This window comes from Lagopus muta, chromosome 3 (assembly GCF_023343835.1).
Source record: "Lagopus muta isolate bLagMut1 chromosome 3, bLagMut1 primary, whole genome shotgun sequence".
Lineage (NCBI taxonomy): Eukaryota > Metazoa > Chordata > Aves > Galliformes > Phasianidae > Lagopus > Lagopus muta.
Window position 1 is genome coordinate 13,922,652 of NC_064435.1, and position 24,352 is coordinate 13,947,003.

At 40.3% G+C, this 24,352-nt stretch overlaps 1 long non-coding RNA gene across 2 annotated transcripts in view; it reads left to right on the plus strand.

Annotated features, from left to right (window-relative positions):
• LOC125691446 (uncharacterized) overlaps positions 1-19,976 on the plus strand; it is a 34,707-nt gene extending 14,731 nt beyond the window's left edge. Inside the window, exons 2-5 of one of the 2 annotated variants that reach the window (XR_007376132.1) lie at positions 4,593-4,811; positions 9,410-9,603; positions 12,010-12,346; positions 19,885-19,976. This is a non-coding gene — a long non-coding RNA (uncharacterized LOC125691446). Of the gene's footprint in view, positions 1-4,592; positions 4,812-9,409; positions 9,604-12,009; positions 19,001-19,884 lie in introns of those variants that run through there. The other variant, XR_007376131.1, reaches the window with a different exon arrangement.
• The last annotated feature ends 4,376 nt before the right edge of the window (positions 19,977-24,352 follow it).

Sequence of the window (24,352 nt, forward strand, 5' to 3'; positions counted from 1 at the left end):
TTTACCTTTTAAACAGCAAAGCTGACCAGATTCCAGCTGGAAGAGTTTGTCTACTGCAAGCCAGGAGGGATGTGGAGACAGCTGGTGCCCAGGGAGCGAGACGGCTGCTCTGTACCAAAATCTCAGAAGGATCTTGGTCAGGCCATAGATTGAGAGAGCTTCTGGGCTCCTTGTGAGGTGCTAAACAGACACTGTACCTTGTTTTTTAAACATCCCTCAATTGCATGCAACTTCTGCTTACTCAGGTAGTACTGCTTTATATCTTCATGCTTCCAAATTTTTTTTGCTCTTTGCAAAAATTTACTGGCTCATGTGTTTTAAACACACGAGAATACTTCTCTGACAGTTAGTCTGCTGGCTTTAATTTTACTGAAGATGCCTTTGACTTTACTCATAGGGCATCAGACTTCCTGAGAAGCCTGAGACAGATACCTATTGTTATTTTCCATACAATCACTCAGAGAAGCTGTCCAAAAAAAGTAAGGCATTCAGATATGTATTTAGAGATGCGATAGAAAGTGAAATACTCAGTGTGGTTTGTAATTGTGTTTATCTAAGTGCAGCCTTTTCCTGTGTCAGAACAGATTTTTGCAAACAGGAGGGTAATGATTCAGTTCCAGGGGAAGACTGACAAAATAAACCCCGGCTTCTGCTGACCTGATGTAGTGCTGAACAGTGCCCTACCCTGGGAAAATATTTCCTGCTTCTTTTTCATAAATATTTATGTAATTCCTTCTGGGAAACATGTCTTCTTCAGAAAACTGAGCACGCTGCTCCCTGACACAAATTTAACTGTTTGTTTACACATGAGAGATTGTGGTCATTTACCCGGCCTTGGATTTTTACACTCTTATCTCAGGCATTTCTGTCTTTTAAAACTCTCCTACACTCCTTCTAGAGATCACATAATGCCTTGTGTTGTAGTGCTTAGTCTCTGAATTTCAAATATCCTCAGTGCTAACTCTAGGATTGGTATTTTGGGCTGAAGAAAGGAGAGCCAAATGTGATGTTCAGCCTGGAATCACATTTCTGTCCTACCCAGCTGTGGCCTTCCCGTGCTGCTTTGAGGCTGCTCTCTAAAAAAATTAATGCAAGCAATTAAACAGGGAATTGCATGACTAATGGAAGTATTTATATTTAGAAACAGACCTAAACACATTTATATGAACTGAAATAGAACTGGCATGCAGTCTTTTGCATCTGCTTTCTAAGCTTCTAGCTTAGCAGAAAAACTGAGCATGAGTTGCTGCAAGAAAATAGGAATATTCTCCATCATGGCAAAACAAAAAAGGTTGATGTTCTCTTCAACATTTTAAGAAAACAGAAGAGTGACTGATTTTGAAGCACACTGCTGAAGCCTAGTGTGAAGTCTTGTGTTCGTGCAAAACTGAACCTTGCTCATCAGCTCACTATCAACTCTTTCATGAAGTGGTGAGCTCTTTAGGGTGCTGCAGAGAAAGCTGTGTGATGGTAGGAGACATTCAGAGGAGAAGGCAAACATCAAGCTTGTGCCCAGGGTACAATGCATGTGAATAAATGGTACCCAGGTCCTGTGCTGACCTGTGCATTTCGTATGAAACCTGTTTGTCTTGAGCACTGACAAAACTTAAAAGCACAAGCTTATAGTCCTATAGGGGGTCTCAGTTCTTAGTCTTCTGCTCCTGTTATTCAGCTGTGGCGGTTGCATTACTCATTTGACCTTCTAATTGAACACATATTTATAGATCATATAGATTTACAGAGTATTTCTTCCCCCCCCCCTTCACTTCAAACTCTGCCACATACTTTCCAAACACAGCTAGAGCCAAGCAGCTTTTTCCACTTTCTTCAGCACTTTGCAAAAAAAGAGACAAATGAAACCAGGAAACTAGGGAGCAGCTACCTGCCCTGGAGGATTCATGAACTCTCTGGTAAAAGGCAAAGGCAAGGCTACAAGGAAGCTAGCAGGAGGGGGGCATAATAGAAAGGATCCACAGGAGGCCAGAGGAATCTTGAAGACCTCCTTCTTAGCCCATGGGCATGTAATATGTTCACAGTTTGAAACAGGCATTCATGATGTTTTTTCTGCTGTCCTGCTGAACACCTCCAGTGACGACAGAGGCTGCCTATTGCTTCTGAGGGACTGCCTTGCTGCTCTAAGAGCCCCTGCTCTGCTCACTGCCTGAAGCCTGCTACCAAATGTGTGCAGACATCTGCTGTACTGCTCAGTGAACTCTCTCCTACCTTCTGTACTGCTTCCTTGGTGTCTGGGGATGCACAGTATTGTGTAACATGTATCGTAATGTTGGTTTCATGTCTGTGTGGGTGTGTTTCTGGCAAGTAAAAGAAAAATTTGAACCTTATTCTCCCACCTTCCTACTTATTGTATTGGCTGCCAGACTGTTTGGCAGTGAAGGGGAGGAGGGTGATGAAAGTGGCATACTTTCTGCTTGACAAAAAAACCTCCACCTGGTCCATACTCAGAAAGCAGTATTGTTAAACTTGACAAATTAAATTTTAAACTTAAACAAATTAGACATTTTACAACTCCAGGTTTTGTGTAAGGAAGAGAGATTAGAAAAGGAAAATAGCTGGGCTTGTTCAGCCTGGAGCAAAGAAGGAAGAAGGAGCAAAGCGGGATGACCTCATCGTAGCCTTTCAGTACCTAAAGGAAGCCTACAGACAGGAGGGGAATCAACTCTTTGAAAGGGTAGATAACTGCAGGACTAGGGGAAATGGTTTTAAGTTGAGGGAGGGGAGATTTAGGTTGGATGTCAGGGGGAAGTTCTTCACAGAGAGAGTGGTGAGGGGCTGGAACAGGCTGCCCAGAGAGGCTGTGGATGCCCCGTCCCTGGAGGTGTTCAAGGCCAGGTTGGATGGGGCCCTGGGCAGCCTGGTCTAGCATTAAATGGGGAGGTTGGTGGCCCTGACTGTGGCAGGGGGTTGGAGCTTCATGATCCTTGAGGTCCCTTCCAACCCTGGCCATTCTGTGATTCTGTGATTATTGCTCGCACCTCTGTAGTATCTGACTGTTGAGCTTTGAGAAATGGAAGGCTGCATTCCAGTCCCCACTTCATATGCAAGTCTCTGAACTGTAGATACTTGTTTGCCCATGCAGTGTGGAGCCATTAGCACAGGATTTTAGTTTAAAAGTTGGTTAGCATATAAAGTACATCACTACCCTGGACTGGCTAAAAGGGCTGCTGTGACTTCTACCATTTGGAGTAAAACATGTCACTTGGAACTGCTGCTCAGCCATCCCTGGCAAGGATAAATTTGAGCTACAGGGCTTACAGAAAGATTTCTTAGTAGCAATTGTTCTGCCATTGATGGGAACGTGTTGTGAACTACTGAGTTTTCAGCATTTTTCTCCAAGGCATTTTTTCTCCTAACTTCAAGTTTGCATTTATCTCGTCCCCACATAGAAAGTGACATATGCTTGGGTGCTTTGCTTTTTAATCTGTCTTCTCTCTGGCCATAGCAACACAGATACAGAAGAAAGGCTCATAAATCAGCCCACTATTTCTCATCACCAAAATCTGGTGCATGGCTTTGTTTAATATGTGGGCTTTTATGACAGTCTTCAAAGGAATTTATGACTTTAGAAATAACATTAAATCAGTTCCAAGGACAATGTTGGACTTTGTCCAACATTATCAGTAAAGCATTATGTAGCACTGTCATTTCTTCAAGTGTTTTGGAGTTTCCAACTTTGTTATAATGTTCACAGTCACTTTCAGACCAAGGGATAGGAAATTGTCACACCCTGCTAGGTGTTTGCAGTTTGGTCAGGGCAACATGTGGTGGGGTTAAACAGTTGATCCTGGCAGGGTTTTGTCCTATGCTATAGGGAAGAGGTCTTACCCTTAGGCCATCACTAGGCAGAAGGAATTCAGAATAAAGCTGAAGTTGTGAAGAGCTGGGTTAATGGTTAAAAAGCTGCCTTTAATGTCAACTGGTCCCTGTTTTTATAGTGCAGAAGAGATTTGCTATGCAAGTATTCACAGTGCTGCATCATATATCAGATATATTTTCTTCCCAAAGACCAACAGCCTGATCACAAGAACAAGGACCATGCAAAGGGAAAGCAGAACTTGATCGCACGGTCCACCATTGAGAAATCTCCCACCCCTCTTCTTCCTCTCTTCCCTCTTCTTGCGCAATTTATGCCCTCATCTCTTGTTGACAGGAACGACTTCAGGCAATGGAGGAGACTGCTTGGCTGAGCTCAGAGGTACTTTGAGCTTCATGCTGCTGACACGGTCCATTAACTGTTGAATCTGTGCAGAGACTCCAGCCATGCTGCAGCATTCCTGTCGCTGGGCTTGGCCTCCTGCCTTGCTTGCTCGGTGTGTGTGCACGATTGCTCGGCTCCCTGCTCCGATGCCCATGCCATAGGATGGCATGGTGCCTGCTCACAGGAGTGGGAAGCCAACTTAATGAGGGTACAGATGAGCACTGCGAGTGGATTTAGATTGGCATCCTGCTGGTTGCTTCTATGCCAGTTCTCCAGCTGAAACTGGCCTCTTTTCTGCAATAACTTTATTTTTATTTTTATTTTTATTTTTATTTTTATTTTTATTTTTATTTTTATTTTTATTTTTAAATTCTAGACTGAATCTATCTGGAAAGGAATGACTGCCTGTTAGCACTAGGAAGTTATTCACAGACAGCACGTGCTTTCCTCTAAGGAGGATCTGCGGTGAGGAATGAGTCATGCACTGTGAGTCTTCCCTGTGTGTGGATGCCAGGACCTTGGTGCCACTCTCTGCTGACTCCATCAGATGCGATGACCATCCCTGCTGTCATCCCATGCCACGTGTATGCGTTCAGTGAGTGTCTCTTCATGTTGTGGCGGGGAGAGTGATGGAGGCACATCCTAAATTCTGAGCCACTGTTCTCCTAGGAGACAAGAGTTGACATTTATTGACTGGAAGGTCCTAAACATCATGGTAGAAGTATGATGGATTCATATCTCCAAATATTTGTATGAACCAGCAATTCATAAATAACAACATCACACAATAATGGAGCAAGAAAAAAAATAAAATCAAGCAATCTTGAAAGGAAAACAGGGATGGGAAAACGAGAAGTTATTATTTGTCTGTTATTCTAATTGCATGGGGTTAAAACCAGACTAGAAACATCTGCTACTTTGATTTTATTGCTCAGTCTTTCCTCCTAAGTGGAGCACTTCAAGAGAGCAGGATCTGACCTGAAGTAATCCATAAAACTGTATTCATTACTTAGGTTTTCTTTTTGTGCTGATTTAAAGGTTTGGCCATTTTGATTTCCTTTGGATTAGCTGAGCTCAAGGGAACTCTGAAGGAATGTGCCATTGCTTTTTGTCCGTGGTTTTTTATGTGATGCAATGGATTAAAACTTTAATGCAGGCAGTCATTAATTGTCAAAACCAAAGATACCTATAAACTTCTGTCTATGATTAACCCTGTTGTGCTATATTTGGGACATGTTATGGTTTCTATCATTAAGAAGTCCTCCTTTTAATGCCCCATAATGGTTAAAAGATAGCCACAAAAATGATGCATATGGACAAAATATAACGTGAAATTACAGGTTTCCATCCTGAAATGAAACTACTGATGATGCATATGCCAGACAGGAATGACACAGAACTGAACTGTTAGTAAACACAGGGTAAACTATAAATATGCTTAAGACAGACATCACGCATTGTTACAAGTGACAAACGTTGCACTAGAAGAAAGAAAAAAGATCACAAATCTAGACAGACAGCATTACTATAAGTTGTATAGCTGCATGATTCATTCCCCAAAGAAATCAATGTCAGGATGACATTTTTCTTCAGGCAGTACTGGCAACTGCTCGTAATTTGGGTAAACTTTCTCTGCCCTATAAAAACAAACCATCAAACCAAAAGGTAACCACTGAAACAGCTACCACTCAACCAAAAAAAAAAAAAGTAGTATTTTAAACAGAGCACAACATAAAACTGCATGAGTCAATCTACCGTAAACTTTCGGCAAATAGGATGTGTCATAGAGATCAACTCTGGCGTTTCCAGAGAGCAGAGACTTATACAGCAGGCTTTTTAGAAACAGACTTCGCTCCAAATAGTAATTCCCTATTTTCAATAAACTCTGACTGGCTGCAACTAGTTATTTCTCCTGATACAGACAGCCAAAATAACGGACTTGTAAATAGAAGCCTATGGAGTTAGATTAATTACAGGGATTACATATAGCATTCTCAGCTTTTAAAACAAGAAGGGATCATTATGATGATCCCTGCTGACCTCCTACGTAACAGAAGCCTTGCAATGTCACCGAGTGATTCCTGCTCACAGCTGCAGGTGGTGCTGGGAAGTTTCATGTACAAAAATGTATATTTTTTATTTAACTATGTCCAGTGAGTGAAAATGCACCAACTAACTTGTTCTGGGGGCCAGTTACGCTAATTATATAGCCTGCTAGTTCTTCCGTTATGCATTCCGCTGTGTATTTATTTCAGCATACTTAATGCATGAGGCTGTGTTAATAAAACAGCGCGTTAAAGTATCCACAACTTCCTATCAACTGTAGGCACAAATGCCAAACAGTTCTACATCTTGTATCCCAAAAGCTGAGTGATGGCACCGTGCATCACAGAGAGCAACCTTCATCCTGAAACACTGCAGTTCTCACCGGTGAACTCTTTTGGCACATAGCGATGCAGGTTTCTTGGTTTACTCCTTTACACTAGATAACAATCCTGAGGTAAAATGATTTTATCTTGTTGCAGCATGCAGTGTTCTTGACAAACTCCTCAGCTATTTAAGTTGGTGGCTTTAGTATCATCACTGTTTTTCATGGAAGGAGGTGACTGAGATGTTGGTTGGGTGTTTGTTAGTGACTTTGGTTGGTCTGTTTTGATGTTCTGTAAAGTCTTTGTCAAGAAAAAACTGAACTCAATTATTTGGAACAAAACCTCAACATTTTGCCTGAATATCCTTTTTGATGAGACATCCAGTTTGATAAAGGAAAGAGTCATTTCCCCATCATGCATGAGAAGATGATTTGGTTTGCAAAACAGCCAGTGCACTGGTTAAAGAGAGAGCTAAGATAATTCTATGTGAGTCAGTTTGGATCCAGAAAAGCTGAAGAGTTCAAGCTCAGTGCCACAGTATTGCTTATGCAATTACTCCCAAGAAAAGTTCAGGTCCAAAATGAGTTTTATCTGTATTTTTCCTTCCCCTGAGGTATCTCATGTCTTCAAAGGGTGGAGCATTAATTATAATAGATTTCTGTAAAGCATTTGACTCTGTACCTCTATCTGGGGGAAACATAAATTCCATGATGAATGACAATAGTAAAGCCAGATAGCTCTTTTATTCCCACTTTTTACACTGCAGAGGCACGTGACATGAGGTCTGAAAAAGGTGCATGGTGAAATTGGAAAAGAGATGAGAACAACAGAGAGTATCCCAAGCTGCCTTTCTGTGGAGATCAGATAGAGAGAAAAACATGGGGAGTATCTACAGAACTAGAGTAAGCTTCCCCAGTGGGTCTTTGAATGAAAGAGTAAAACTCCAGAGAAGAAGTTTTGAAGGCGCACTTTCAGAAGGACAGTGAAGAGTTAAAGATTTGTGATGGAAAAGCAAAAAAGCACATCGGTGTTTCTCAGCTTTGTACTAAATCCTTGTGAATTATGTAACATGAAAAACAGAATGTGTAAATACAGAGCCCAATCCCCCTCTTCACCTGGTTCACTTCTACACAAAGGCATAAACTCACAGTGTGAAAAGGTATATACAGAAGAACTTAAGTGTGGACTTACCAAAGGTCCTTCCATTCCAAGTGATTGCCTTTCACCTACTTTGGAAAGCAGAAAGAAAAAAAATGCAGGCTGCATTCAAAAAAGAAATTATATGTAAAGATTGCAAGATTTAAGCAGAAGACAACCCAGCAGTTCAATTTTGTGTCCTTTAAATTTTGCAGTTTGTCATGGCTCATAAATCTGTATTATGTTTGGTGCTGAAATTTCTGAAGTTTGCAGAAGGGGAAATCACAAAGAAGGCTTGTTACATTTAATGTTTACAAACAGTTTATCTAATGTCAACATCCCAACAAGGGAGCAATGGAATTTATTCCACCACTTGAAGACTACCTGTTGCATAGTTCAGTTCAGTGAATCATGCTGCAGAGCCATAAAATAGGCCATCGTTCTCAGTCAATTACACAGAATTTTACTAATTTGATTTGATTTTTCTTAAGACAGAAAATCTAATTAAAAAGAAAAACAGTCTAAATGTCAATCCTCAACTACAGAATAATTCTGACAGATCAAAAATTTGGCAGTTTCTTCAGTTTAAAAGCTATAGATGTACTGGCTCACCTAAGGGCTTTTCAGCTCCGTTGACAGTTTCCTACTGCCTCTTAGGGTTGGTGTCTGTGGGAGAACATGGTGAAAGCTACCAGTAATTCTAATAACTCCTTAAAAATCAGTAGCTGATATGGCTTTATAGACCATACAGACCATATCTGGGCAGCCTGGTCTAGTGGCTGACGACCCTGCCCATGGCAGTGGGGTTGAAACTGAATAATCTTTATGGTCCTTTTCAACCCACGCCATTCTATGAGTCTATGATTCAATAATAATTTTGCAGATTGTTGTCTTCTACATCATTCCACAACTCTGTCTAAGAACTGTGTCCTCTTCAGCTCCCTGAGAGAATCTACCACCATCTGCATCAGAGATCAAAACTGCGCAATGCTGTTGATAGTCACTTGGGAGCTATTAGCATAACCTCTGTTTCTCTGCCTTTTATTTTTATAATGCTCACTGACTGGAAAAATGAATAAACATGTGACTGTAAACTGACATTTGGGAAATCCAGAACTTTCACAGAACAGTCACGCGGATGATCACTTGTTCTCCATTTCTAAACTTTGTAGTGGTCTATGAGACAAAAAAGACCTCCTTCTGGCAACCCCCAAAGGTGAACAAGTTAGAAAAATAGCTGTACTTGGATACTTCGTTTCCTGACATCAAAGCTTCTTGGGAGCGAAATGTGCTATTATGATGGCATTATTCTTTTTTCCTTCCTGTAAAAGATGTGGCAGATGTTCAGCACTCATTTGCGCATTTAAAATTCTGATTCATTCAGGAAATCTGGATAACAGAGTTGCCTAGGATTCCTGTCATCCTGTAGTCAGAGGTAGCATTTTTATTCGGATAATCTGGACCAGCAGTGGTCACCCCATATGTGGGTGTACACTGGAGGAAAGGCTAAAACACAGGAGGAAATTTTCATTGAACCCAGTGCACTGAAGTAGGCTATACCTGACACTGCTTTAATCATTGAGGTGGCAGCTGTGCTACCTGCTCATCTGGAAGCCCTGACCCATTTTTGTACAAAAACTTGTTACTCCATCCTGAGAAGTTCTAACATCTCTTTTGCTTCCAACAGGTCTTTGAAATAGCTATGAGAAGGGTGTGCACATACAAATGTGGTAGAAGAAAAAGGAGGGACTGCACAGAACTGCTTTTCCAGAGATCTTAAGCATCCCAGAGATCCAGTGGAGCAGAGGAAAGCTGTGACAGCTTGGCAGCACCACAGCCAGTGTGCCTGTAGCTCCACTGCTGCCAGTGCAGCAGCACAGGGTGAGCCAGTGTCTGATGGGATGCTGGAACAGCCGTGTCCAGCTCCCTCTTATGCCCTTCTCCAAGACCTCTCTTCCACCAGCTCTCTCCACACAGTGTGTGTGGCTAGTAGTGAGGCTTTCTCTGTCAGCTGGCTTCTGTGGAGCAATCACAAGCAGTCAGAACTGAAATCCCATTGATACAGAAGAGGTGGGGGAATTTAGGCTTTCTTTAAAATACAAATTAGCAATACACACTTGAAACTCACACTTCCTTTATTTTTTCTTTCTTTCTATGAGTGGAAAATCAAGTGCTTTGAATTTGGGAAATGCCAGATATTTTTCTGTCTAGCCAGCTTAAATTTAGTGTCGTGTTTGCATGTTCTGGTATGATCTTCAGTTGCCTTCACTGTGGACTCTGTCTTCCCAGGGGCCCAGATTAAGTTCAGTCTGGTTACAAAATCAACACTTTGAAATTAGGAAGTATGAAACTTGGGCTTTCCCAAGTATCCTTCATTCTGCAACTTCTCAATTTTATTCCTAACTTCAATAAACAATGTCAAAATTAAGGCAATTGGGTCAAATGCAAAAATATGATTTCCTTATTTCTGAAAGTTTGATTTTGTAAATGTTGCAGTCCATTAATACTCTTTTTTCTTTTTTGTAAGTAATGAACGATATAGAAAAATTCCCTTGTATCTTAATAATCTTACAGGATCAGCAGTGTGAATGGGTTGTGGGTTACCAATACAACATTACTGCACTATGTATCAGTTCATTCATTCATATGCACTCGTCATCACTTTTCAAGTAACTGAAACCAAGGCTGTTACAAACTTCAAGACATTTGAATGAGAAAAACCAATAATGTTTGGGTTGTCTGTGGAAATTCAGCCTTTGTACTTAATAGAGGAGTAGAATTATAAGAAAACTGGCAGGTATTTTAAAATCAATGGGAAGAGAACCCCTCCAGAACCCAAAACAAATTATTAAGAAGTTTTAGAAAACAACTTCAGACAGAACAAAATCCAAATATTACAGACACTTCTAAATTCTTGTTATTTTGAGTCCTGCAGCAGGCTGCTGAGCTGAGGCTTGGCACCTTGCTTTTGCCCTGGTTAGTGACCAGCTGCAGATCTGGACATTCAGTGTTTTGTTTATTTACCGGGTTAGCCTTTATTGTAACCTCTCCCTTTCCTTCATGTGAATGTCTAAAGTGAATCTAGTAATAACGATATCCTAGAAGTTCTCAGCTCTAATTTATTTTCTTTTTCTGCAAAGAATCCTTTGCTGACTTTTTTGTACTGCAGAGCCAGTGGAGCTGAAGAAATGAAGTTGAATTGTTAAGACACAGGCTTTCCCAAATGGCTTTTCTCTGTTGTAATACATTGACTAAATATGAGAAAGTTTTCTGCATCAACAGTACTTTGCTGCGTCTGTGTGTGTTGACCCCTTACAAGAAGTAAAAGCTGTTTGCTCTAAGTGCCCAAAGGCATGTGAACTCCTGCTGTTTGTATCTATAAACTAAAGTGGTTAAAAGTGACTTGAGTTTTGAGAAGATATTACTGTGAGATATTTGTTTATCTGAAACAGAATGACACTTGGTATCATTTTTGGACTAAATGTGACTAAGCACTGTTTTGAGTATTAAAGAAACAGCCTAGCATCCGCATGGGGAAAATTGTTAGGGGTGGTTTATATCATCAGCTGGTTTGTTTGTTACTTTGGGTTTGTTTCAGCAAAATGAGTGCAGCACTTTGTTATCTTGGGGATACATCCAGTCCTGAGACTGGACACAGAACACACAAAGCGTGCAGGCTATTGTACTTTTGTAGTGTAAAAGGGATGAGGCTTGACCCAAATTCTTGCCTTATGCTTCAAAGCAGCTCTTGTAGGAGAAATAGCACTGCTTCCAGATTCTGTAATAGGTACCACATGCATAAAGCCTCTTTAAGACTTATTACTAAGCCTGCATTTAAAGTGAAGTTTGCTCTGAAGAGAAAGTCCCTTGGGAAGGGCAGGTGGGAAGCCTGCAACATCTCCTTATACGTAATTTGGGGAAATAAAACCTTTTAATAGTCCAGCTTCACAGCTGGCTGATTTCACAGACTGTCAAAGATGGGTTGATGTGCTCAACCTTGAACACACAGCCCTTCCTTGTCAGTTTTATGATGTTTTCCTGTTACTTTCAGGTTTCCCTTGGCTAAAAGGAAATGAGCTGAAAAAACTGATTAGATATTAAGGTGTCTTTTATTATTACGGAGAACTCCTATAAAAATTCCTCGGTGACTCCACTTCCTTGAACACTTGTCAACAGACTGCCCAGTGGAATGAGAGTCCAATAGGAAAAGAGTAGGTTTAGATAAATTCCTTGACAAAAAGGTCTAAGTTAACTAAATTAAAACCATTCCTCATATCTTTTCCCCAGGCACGCATATTCTTCCACTTGCAATCCACAGAGAGAGGTGTGTGATACAGAAAGGGGAATTTGGCTCCAAGGTAAATTTCTCAAGAAATCTTTCTTGAAAATTAAGACCTCTGTGGTATGTTTTAAAATTATTTTCAATAAAGGCTGTAGTTTTTCTTTTCATCTTGATACTCTTCCAGGCTCTCAAGCTTCAATGTTAAACAAAAAAATGAGTCAACTCTGATTCAGTCCCAACACAGCACCTGGCTCTGAGAGCATCCACTGCTTGTCCTGATTCTTCAAACCATGTGTCCAACAGCTTTACCTACACATCTACCTCTTTGATTTGCAGCCTTCTGTATCCTTGTTGATTGGTTGGTTTATGCTTTTATGTTATTGTGTGTTTGTTACTTTTTTTTGTCTCCATGTGTGAAAATATTATAGGTTCTTTTGTAAATGCATTCAAAGTGATTTTCCAGTCACTACAGCTAACTTGTGGTAATTCTGGCCTTGCAGGCCAAACATATGAAAAAGATTGTTCCAGTAAGGTCTCCATAAGTTGATCAAAGCCTGCTGAAATTGAACATGTAGAGCTGTTTGGTTGGTGACTGAGCTGGAGAAAACTCTCAAAGAAGGCTGCCATTCCAATATACGAAGAACTGTAACATCTCTTTTTCAGAAGAAAATGAAGGTAAATTTCAGAATGCCATGTTGTGTAGCAGTTTTTCCATGACATACAGCTATTTTACACTAAAAATGGGCCCCTTAGTAATAATTTATGGAATCAGATTGAAGCACCAGGACTGACAGATGCAACGTGAAGAGGAAGGCTGAGCAGTGCAAGGTTTAATGCAGTCACTTCACTACATTTCACTCAGGGTGTAAATATTAAAACCACCTGAGTAGTTAATAAACTGTGGTGTAGCATTTTCAGTAGCTAGAAGTGTTATTATTCTGCTATTTCTATAGATAAAATGGACCACGCAGGGAAAAAAACCCAAAATTGTTGTCAAGGTGTAGTTTCAATGGATGCTGTTGAAAGTGGGATTTTTATTTTGGATATGACTGCTGTTTATGAATACCCACAGATAATTCAATAGAAGAGGAGAAAAAAGTTGGTAGTCTTGCTTGTCCAAAACCTTCCTCTTTGATTCCCACAGGCATATGCAGTTGGCCTACAGCTAAGTCTGCTGGGCATGGCAGTTTCTTGGAATATTTGATGTGGGTTTGTGGTAACTGCAGTAGAAAATTTAATTAAGAGGCATAAACTCTACAAATGGGTTCAATATGCCTACTGATCTTTCTCTTTTATTCTTTTCACTTTTCTATCAAACTCTATTTTCTCCAAGGATTATTAAAATGTTAAAATATTGGGAATTATTTTGTCACTATCTGTTTTGTACCCCGTATCTTAGTTTCATCTTGAAGCAGTATTGTGCATCTGCTATGCATAAGTATTTATAAAACGTCTCACACAATTTTTGTAACTACTGTAGAAAGAATCCATGTTTTGTTACATTAAATATAGGATTAGTATTGCAACTATTCCCTTAATAATGAAAAGTTGCTGCTCTTCCTTTAAAATACTCTAGCACTCTGGAATATGTTTCAGTAAGTTGCTCTGTGTCTCAGAAATTAATAATTTCAGCCTTTATTTTAAGTCAGCCTCTTCCTGTGTCACTGTATCGTACAGATACAATTCTCTTAGCTTTGTTTAGAGAAATACTTTTGACAAAATAGATCCCATTTTGTGAGCGTGTTAATGAGAGAAGGAGCAATTTCTACTGCTGAAAGGCTGGATTAGAGTTTTAGCCTCAGCAGAAGGCTTGGTTATCTACAGAAAGGTCATTCAGTTTCTGTCACAGATTAGACTGCTTCCAATAGCTGTCATATATATTACTTTTTCCACTTACATCTGTGTAAGCAAGTAGAAGGACGATGCACAAAACTTATGTGTTATCAAACCAGTCTCCATTAGAGAGTAGGAGACCTCCACTAGGGAGAGTCTAGCAATTTTTGACAGTTAAACTCATCTTCCTTCACCAGAGAATTCATGCAGAGTATATTTCTGCTGTTAGAATATGTTCTTATTGCAAATGATAAATCCCTGAGAGAAAAGTTTGTCATGGAAACACTGACTGCTCCTTAAATGACTATGCAACAAGAATGCTAGGCGATGCTTATGAAAAACTAGGGCATATTTCACAATTAGATCTACCAATCCTACCTTTATATGGACAAGAGGAAATTAATGGTTCAGCTTCAACCCAAAAGCAAAGCCAGCCATGCTGGCTGTATTGCACCGATCACAAAGTTGGTCCAAGAGTTTAGTTATATCCAGCTTTCCAAAGATCTTACAATCTAACTAGTATCAGGCAGCCAGGGGAATCATGGAAAGAAAAACAGTACCGTAGGATGTGGCACTTGTGATTCAGCAGATGACATTCTTCACCCTGAGTCAGTCATGCAACAACAGCCAGCTTCCCTGCTGGGCTGCTCTCCTGCAGGTGAGTCCCAGCACTGAGGCTCTGAGAGCTGACTTCTGCATGCCATGAAATGTTGGTTGACATTTGTCACAAGAATAGCAGCGTCTGTCTTGGGTTTTGGTTATATTACAAACTGGGTAATCACCTTAACGTCTTGCCTGCTCTAATTACCCATGGTTGTTTCTTCTGTGCTTCCTTCCTCTTGCTCTGTGTCATGCTGCTGGCACAGTTGCAAAAGCTGCTGCATTTCTAGGGGTGATGAATTCTGCTTGATGCCCAATGGGATCTGGCTAGATTTCAGTGAGTGCTGAGATGTTTCTTCTGTGTTGTTCCCTTTTAGCTTGTAGCTCTACTGAAACAAAACAAATTATTTGCCTTTCATATTTTGAAAGTGGTGGAGTTCTTGTCAAAATAGGGATACCACTTGCCTGAGGTGCACTGGAGACATGTGCTGTACCAGTAAATAATACATAGCACCACAGGCATCCAAGAGCACAAAGTACAATAGGGTTCCACTCCCATGTAGTTGGCTGGAGTCAGTTATTATAGTTTATTTCTAGCATATACTTGAAGCACTACCAGCTAATTGTTAGCTGTGTGTGTCTACCTCAGGAACACTCAGCACATGATCACAAAGAATGAGCACTTCACTCTTTGCAGCTTATTTTTTAAATAAGGCTTTTTGTAAACATGGAAGAATAAGCATTGCAATTAATGCTAAGGACCAAAGTTTGCTAGGTAATAAAAGCCCAAATAAACATAGTTCTGCTGAACGTAAGTTGATTTTTTATCTAGAAGGCTGTAATAATAACTGATTTATTTTCAGTGGAAACTACTTAATCAAGTGTAAATTTTAAAATGACTCTGAGGCTCAGAAAATGTACAACAATATCTGTTTTCAGTTGATTTTTATGGTGACATAGTGGAAAATCTGATAGAACTTCAGCCACTGCCTTGCTATCAAATGCTGCTGTAATTCCAAATGAACACGACTTGTTATCTGCTTGCTCAGCTGCTTGCTTTGCTTTCACTGTGATGTGGAAAAATGTTGGTTCTTTGGTAATTTTATTAATTTTACTGCCTGAGAATGGTTCTTTTGAAATTATTCTTCTAATCAAAACATGTAGCAGAAAACATTCTTTTACTTGTTAGAAACTTGATCTCGGTAAGTATTGAGTGTCTTTTTGCTTGGTTCTGTAGGTCTGAAAGAGCTGAGCACTCAATGACTCACAAGACACGTTGGCACCTGGCAGAGCCGTGCCCTTCATCAATCTATGTGGTGCCTGGTGGTTTCAGTTGGCAAAAATTTATGCAAACTGTTGCCTTTTATTGTATTATACATTCCAGGCTAAATGGCTTTGCAAGCCTGGAAGCTTGCTTTGAGCTTCAAATTCAAGTGTTTCTGAGGCATTAATGTAAAAATTTCTCAAGGTATCACATGTCTTGACTTTCACAATGAAAGCAAACAAACGGTAAATTTCCTAAAATTTTGGTGAAAGAAAACTATGCAGTATCATTATGTTTGCAATTCAGAGCAGATTCAGAGGCTATGTCAATATTAACGGTCCTTTTGATACAAATGCTGTGAGTTAGGAATCGCTTTCTAGATCCCAATCACAGCACACCTCATTGAAACCCTGAAACAAGCAATATCAATATGGTCACAGTCAAAACTGTTTCACTCAGTTCTGTTAGTAAGGGGCCAGCCTGCATCTAGCTTTTGCCAAAACTCCCACTAAAGTCAACAGAACTTTGGAGCACTCAGCAAGCATATCATCTTACTTCAATTCCTCAGTTATTCTTTGATCATTTACAGATTCTCAATGCTGGTACCTGTGCATTTATGCAGGTCCTTTTAACCACTTCATCCAAACTGGCAACTTATCCTTTCACAACTACGAGTGTACTATGAGTACAGGAGTACTGTCTTAAGCACTGCTTTTGTGCAAAGACTGTAAGTGAATGCACATGAAACTATATCTCAAGGCAAGAACTTAAGCCTTAAGAATGTCGTTTTAAAATGGGCCATGAGTTCCATTTCAGGTATGATTTTCTGGAGCTGAGGACTGTCTGCATTGCAGAGCTGATTTCAGTTATCTTTTTATAGTCTACTATAAACCTAAATATACATTATATCCTGACATTATGCATGATGATACTTTTAACTTGAGATATTGATCCATATTGCCAGAGAGGCTAATCCAAGCTTTGGTTAACACAGCTCATTAGTTATTAACAGGACTCAAGCTGCCTCCTTTTCCTTGCTGCTGTTCCTTCGCTGTCTTCCCAAAACTCCTCTCTTGCACAAAAAGGCAGGGAAGTTTTCTCTCAATTTGCACAGAAGCATTTCAGACCTACAAGTTGTATGTCCAAAGACTGAGAGCATGTCCTGTGGCCCCACAGGGCTTCACACCATGCACAGATGGCTTCAATCCAAAGAAAGCAATTCAGGTGGCACTTCAAAGGGTGACCAGTACTGGATCTAAGCACGAGGATAACCTGAGCTTAGATAACGTAATAACAAAGTCAAGTTATTCTCCCATGTTCTTCAAAGTGTTACTGAAATGTCAGTGAGACTTAATCCTTTTGTGCTCTTCAGCACCCGTAAAAATCAGACCACAGCTCTTTCTGTGCTGAAGCAAAAATTCAAATTTTTCAACAGCAACCTCCAAGTGAGGAACAAACACAGGGAATGTTGTATCCCGGGACCTCATCTACAGGTTGCATATTAAACAGTTCCTAAATGAAAAGGTGGCTCACTGTGCTATAAACTAAAGTCATCATTTTGAGACCTACAGCCCACCGGAACGAGGGGACAGGATGGAGTGGCCTTTTCCAGTATTCTCCACCCACTGACCTAGAGTATGAAACCCACAGAGTTCTTGGAACTGCAAACAGTGTTTGAATTCAGACTAAAACTGGAAAACAGAAACAGGCCTTTTTTTTCTTCTTCTTCTTCTTCTTCTTCTTTCTTTTTTTTTCTTTTTTTTTTTTTTAGTCACATCAGTCAATGCTATTTACAAAATTGGTTTATGGAGACCACAGGTGGACACTCTGACTCATTACACATGAATACTAAATATATCCAAGACGATCTTGGAAAATCCCATAAAGAAAGAGGGAATAGCCATCTGATTTTTATATTTATAACCTTGGGTTTTGGATGCCAGTAATGGAAATTACATTGTTTTCACAAAAAGCAGGTGAGGGACAGTAAGGGACTGAATGATTGCCAGGCTGCGTGTGGCTGGAAGGAGAAGGCCCTAAGCGAGGAGCTAAGTCACAGAGGAAGGTTTGTCATGCTGTAGTAGTTTGCCATTCGCACTTGTGGCAGGCTGTGGTGAGGTTAGCAATGCATTCCACAGTTGTTAGGAGTTAAGCAAATGTTGTGTCCTTTAGCCAGAGAGAAAAGCACACCTGCCCATGGAGCTGGCATAAAATTCATTACTGCCCTCGTCCTACATGGAGAATTTGAGTAGTACTTTCAGCCTCATATCCTGCCACACGTTTCAGTCTCTCTGATCTTGAAAACCAGGAAGGTCCAAGGTCTGTAATACATGCAGGGAAGCAGATAAAGGATCCCTTTCTGTTTATCTGTCTTCTGTTTTGATGGATGTTTTAGTGCCAAAGCTTCTCTTATTCTCGCTGCTGGAGGAGAGCTATTGCTAGACTTCCTACCATCCGTAGGCTGGCTTTGTGAAATGCAACAGGATGAAACTGAAACAAGACATAGCATTTCTAGCCTGGAAGCTTAATTCATACGTAAGCTGAGAAACAGTGCATGTAAGGAGGAACTAACTGAGGAATGAGTTCGTTATTCTAATCTAGCCAGTTTCCTGAATGACCACTAAAGTAAATAAACTAGATGCCAAAATGCATTTGTTTTTACTTATAGATCACCCAAAAGTATACTGTGGGTTTTTGATGGTTCTTATTACCAAGATCCTGAGCCAAATCCTTCATAGACAGTGCAGAGCAGCTCCTCACTGCTCCAGTCTTCGAAACAGCCCCAAGAAAGAATTTCTCTGCCGCTACTGCCTTGTTGAGAGCAGCAGTGAGTGGGGGGCCACAAACATGGGCACGATAAGAAAATATCTATGCAGACTCAAATTAGCTAATCATAATTTTTGTATTCAAAGCTGTATAGCAGATAAATATCAATGGTCTTCCTACTGAGATTTGGCTCAGCTAGCTGGTCCTTTATCAAATTGGGCACTGCTTCAGAGAAGTCACTCTTCTGTGTCCTGAATGACTAGAATTTAGGAAATAGAGATGGAAATACCCAGCTAGCATATCTGGCTTGCTGTAGTCAGTTCCTAATGAGCTCTGCATTTATCCTCTGTCTCTGTAATGGTCCTTGCAGCCTGCAACTACAGTACTCGTACTGAAAGTTTCTGCTTCTTGACTTCTTCTCAGAGGAGTTAATTCTTCAGCATTTTATGCTTGTTTTTCATCCATTAGTACTATCTACTTCAATAGGCTTAAAATAAAATATATTTTTTTAAATACTCACGATGTTGTTGTTTTCTGTTGAATTTAATTCATCACCAGACACAAACAGCACAGCACAAATGGAAAAGTTTATTGCAAAACCAGAGGAATGGCAAAGTAGTATCCTTTTTTTTTTTTTTTCTTTTCTTTCTTTTTTTTTTTTTCTTTTTTCCCTAGAAGAATGAGTTTCTTTGTTTCAGCCTTAGGGGCCAGTAATTTCTAGCAGCCCTCTGTCTGCAAATCTTATTTCTGCACTGATCATCATAGTCACATGAAATTATTTAATAAGTATCTTATTGCCAAGGTCACATGAAATTAGTTAACAAAAACTTAGAAGTGAATTTAAGCCAGCTCATCTCTCACTGAAACATTCTTTTGGCTTAAAAGAACCTGCTGAGTTGTAAAAATGAGTAGCATTGGGCATTTTCCCAACAATAAGATAGCAATAACAGGGAAGAATGCTTGGCTATGTTGTAGAGTAAATTAACAATGCATCCATGAATTTTATATGTTTGTATTCTTAGGCAATTAATAATAATTTAGATCTGTGGCTAGTTTTAAGTTACTCTGTGCAGGAAAATCACACAGGTGGTCTGCAGCCTTCTGTTAAGCCTTTCAAAGAGCTCCACGACAAAAGTAAAGGGAAATGTAAATTGTTTTGTGAAGGAAGGTGGAAAGAAAACTTTCAGGGGGTAAGGGATAATTTTGTTAACCTATGTTTCATTTAAAGCTTTGCAATGGGTCTTAATTTCAATCCAGCTCCATTCTGGGCAAGCTTTGGTCCATATCGCACATAGGCAGCACTATCAAAGATTCACTCCCTTTCATGAGGCAAAAAGACCAAAAAAGTTTGAGTGTTTTGATGGTAAACACCTGAAAGCTAAGCTCTTCTTCCCTAACTGCAATATTCCAACTGTAGTTCTCCTCGCAGCTGCCTCTCTGGTCTCATGGATCTCAAATTCAGGTTGCAGAGCGTCCTTGTGTCAACAAGAAGGAAAAAGGTGCTACTTACTCATTGTGTCCCATGACTCCACGGCTATGCTCTCTCCTGAGAAGCAAGAGCCATAGATTCAAGCTCTGTCAGAAGGACTATAAGTCAACTCTCCTACTTGGGCAAGGAAATCTTCGTGTTGTTTCACAACTCACTTCTTCCTGCTGTCTTTAAATGAAGGTAGCTGTGAATGCAGCTCTCGGTGCACTCTACTTGTGTTGTGAGCACGTCTAGCAAATCCATACATTTATGGCTGCAGTTGTCTTTTCTATAGATCCCTAACAGCCTTAGGCAGAAGAAGGGCTTCTGAACGCAGATCTCAGCCTTAGTCGTGGTCTTTGTGAGTAAAAGCAGTAACTGGACTTGCCCAGCCAATTACAAGTGCATGTATGAATTAAATACAGCTTTCCTAAATCACCAGGAGTCAAAATTTTGCATTTTGTTCCTTTTTAGGTACTCGTCTTCTTTACTGCAAAGATTTTTGTTATTGAATTTGTTCTTAGACATTAAAAAAAACAAACAGAACTATTTTGTAAGACTTCTGAGACCCAGAGTTCAACTAAATGAATAAGAAACACTGTATTTCAATAAAACAGAGCTGAGGCTTTTTCAAGAGGTTATTGTGTCTGCTCATGTCTTAGAGGCAGTTGCTCTATCATTGCCCTGACTGCTCTGCATCCTTCAAATGACGCTGTGTGTCAGCTAAATTATTAAACAAAAAAGTAGATTCTTCAGCAGTCGGTGTAAAGTTGGACTCTACAAAGTGTTTTAAACAAAGTTGAGACACCACAGAATTTCAGGTCAGTACGAATTGTTCTCTGTGCTGCTTCCACTAAGGAAAAACACACCAAGTATTTCCTTTGCTGAACACAAACATTCTTCTCACATTTGCTGCAAGAGTTTTGGGTTTTTATCAAAGGCTTTACTTTTTAAACCATGACAATTTCTTGCTAGACACAGTGTATGTGAGCCTATGTATGTGTTTGTGATTTTAAAATAAATATATTACACTTTCAATCCTTTAAAATTTACCATAACTGTGTTCTACTTTCATTTATTTAACTTCATTCTAAAGAAGTTAGCCAGAAGTCTTTCTTGATCACATAAGAACCTGAATAGAGTTCTCCTTTACCTAATTAATCAAATCAGGTAGGGTAACATTTGAATTTGTTTTTTAGGTTGGTTGGGTTTTGCCACTAGCAAGGAAAGAGTCTTTTGATGACTCAACACCTTCTTAACTTGCACAAAGTTATACTGAGATGTTGTTGATCCAAACCTTTGAGTCCTCGTCCTGTAACATAGCCTTTGTATCACTAGAAGGGAAAGGAGAAAATGCTGCTAACAGTTTTTCTGATGAAAGGAGAGCCTGAGAGTGTCTCAGGACCTGTCAGTATCTGTTGTCTCTGTTATGACCAACAACACAGACAAGAGAGGACTTGTAATATACCTCCTGCTTGCCTGCTCCTGTAAGCAACGTTTTAACCACAGAAATGAGAGAGGAAAGGGAAAGGATGTGCTTGGGTACGAGAACCCAATTGTTCACAGCAGAACATTTTAGGTAACTCTATGAGAAAGCTCATGTAAGTTTCTGAATCAAACTACCAGTAACCAGAAACCATTTCCTCTGATTTAAGAGATGCATTTCTCTTGCAGGAGAAAACTCCAGCCACAGGGAAGTCCGTGGCTGCCCTCCTGCAGTGCCTTCATTACAAACAACAAATACATCAAGGAGTTGCTGCTGTGAAAATCCCCATGCAACTACTGTGATGAATAATCTTCCCAAGAAGTGCTTCATGTCCATGGGAGCGTGGCATGGTGCCACTGTCTGAATCGAGGGCATGGCAGTGTAAGGCAGTGGGCAGCCATGCTTCAGACACCAGCATAGGCTAGGCCATACCACGTAGAGGCAGAGTAGGGCTGAGCAAAGCAGTGCCTCTGTGGTCCTGCAGTGAAGATGGCTGCTAGGCTGGGCCTCATCATTGTCCCCAAAAGCAAAATGTGTTCAGCCGCATCAAGAATGTAGAACAAGCTGGGAGCTGCTACCTTGCTGGTTCATGTGAGGCTGTAGCTAAACTGAAGCTGGAATGACACCCTTCTCTCTTTCACTCTCTACAACTGCTCCCAAGCCATCAAGTGGAAAAAAGAGCTGCTACTGAAAAGCAAAGAGATTGTGTATGGAACTCACGAGTGCCGAATTCCAAAGATTCCTTTCTCTCAAATCCAAGCTCCAGAACTAATGATGAAGCTAGCATAGCAGAGAGGCCAAAACCAGAGGTTAAAGACCAAGAAACAAACAAATCAGATCTGCAGTGTATGCTGTATCCTGCTGTCTCCATGAGGTGGCTATTAAATATCACTAGGCTGAAATCCCCAGGGCCTGATTAACCTTTTCCAGAATATACAGGTATCTCATAAGTGAAATATGATAACATAATGCTTTTCATTCTCACAGAATTCAGTACTAGTTTCCTATGTATGTTATACAACACAAGTTATTTACTCAAGATTATTGGTTACATTGGGGAAATGCTACCTTTCTTTTAGTCTATTCCAAAGTGATGTTTTTTTTATATTTTTGCGTGAGCTGCAGTCCACAATGAATAACAGCTTATGCATCCCATCAGTTTCTTTTTACTTCCTTTATTTTAAATAAAATGCAATGGAAATTCAATACAGTGATCTGTATTTTATTCTTGCCTCTACCCACATAACTTTTCAGAACTGTCAGATCTCATTTGCAAGCTTCCCTTCTACCATCATCAGAAAATTATGTCAATATTCCACACCACCTGCTGCCTCCTCTTGCCACTTTACCTAAAAATCAGAGAAAACCCCCATAAAGTACAAACCAAAGCGTGAACCATTATAACAGCTGTTGGTCCTGGAAACAGTGCAATTTGCAAAACATGTTTTCCTTAATATAATTTATGTGAATGGCCTCAAAGTGAAAAGGCGAGGCATGCTCAGTGATCTCACATGCAAGCTACTATCTCTAAAGTATAAATCTTGAAGGAACTTTGGAAATGGGTTGTTTCCCTTGGGTACTGAAAAGAACAGAATCATAAATAAGTCTGAATCCAAGACCACATTTACAATTTTCCCATAAGAAATATATCAGAAAATTGTAAAAGCTGAGAACTTCTATCTGAACTGATACCTGAGCTGATAAAAATATATATATATATATTACAAACAGACTGGAAAAAAAACACCCAAATTCTCACAATGGAATGAAATGCACCATTTTTATTTCATTTTCTCTCTAGTTCCCTGGAATGTAGTTCTCAGATGTTTTACAATTAAGAGTCTTCAACTAAAAGATTAAAGCTCCACTGAGTGTTTTTTTTTTCTGGAAAATCCTGTAATCAGTCAAATCTTTGCTCAGAAAAGGAGAAGGCTGTTGTGATTCCAGTGCAAATTCCACTGTTTAATGAAACTGAATCCTCAGTTACTGACAAGTGTAACCTCGGGGTACCTTAAGCAGTGCTTCTCTTGTAGATCATAGAATCATAGAATGGCCTGGGTTGGAAGGGATCCCAAGGATCATCAAGTTCCAGCCCCCGCCACAGGCAGGGCCACCAACCTCTAGATCTGTACTAGACCAGGCTGCCCAGGGCCCCATCCAACCTGGTCTTGAACACCTTGGGGATGGAGCATTCACAACTGCTCTGGGCAGCCTGTTCCAGCACCTCACCACTCTCATAGTAAAGAACTTCCCCCTGACATCCAATCTGAACTTTCCCTTCTTAAGCTTAAAATCATTCCCCCTTCTATCACTGTCTACCCTTGTAATATGTTGATTCCCCTCCTGTTAATAATCCCCTTTTAAATAATGGAAGGCTGCAATGAGATCTCTTTGGCTAAACAAGCCCAGCTCCCTCAGCCTGTCTTCATAGGGGAGTTGCTCCAGCCCTTTGATCATCTCCGTGGCTCTCATTTGGAGCCTCCCCAACAGATCCACATCTTTCCTATACTGGGTGCCCCAGGCGTGGATTCGGTGCTCCAGATAGGGCCCCATGAGGGCACAGTAGACAGGGACAATCACCTACCTGTCTCTGCTGGCCAACCCTGTTCTGATGGAGCCCAGGATACCATTTGCCTTCCGAGCTGCAAGAACACACGGCTGGTTCATGTTCAGTTTTTTATCCACCAGGACCCCCAGGTCCTTCTCCAGAAGGCTGCTCTCAAGGAGTTCTCCCAGTCTGTGTACATGTCTGGGATTACTCCAAACCAAGATGATGAATGCTCAAAGAGAAATATTTGATATGGTCCACTCTTAGTATCATTAATATCAAACTCACTGTAGTATGATAAATCTCTGGCAAATGTAGGAAACCAGAAAAGGCTTACGTAATCACTCGTCCACTTCTTAATTGTGGCGACAACTTGCAATGAC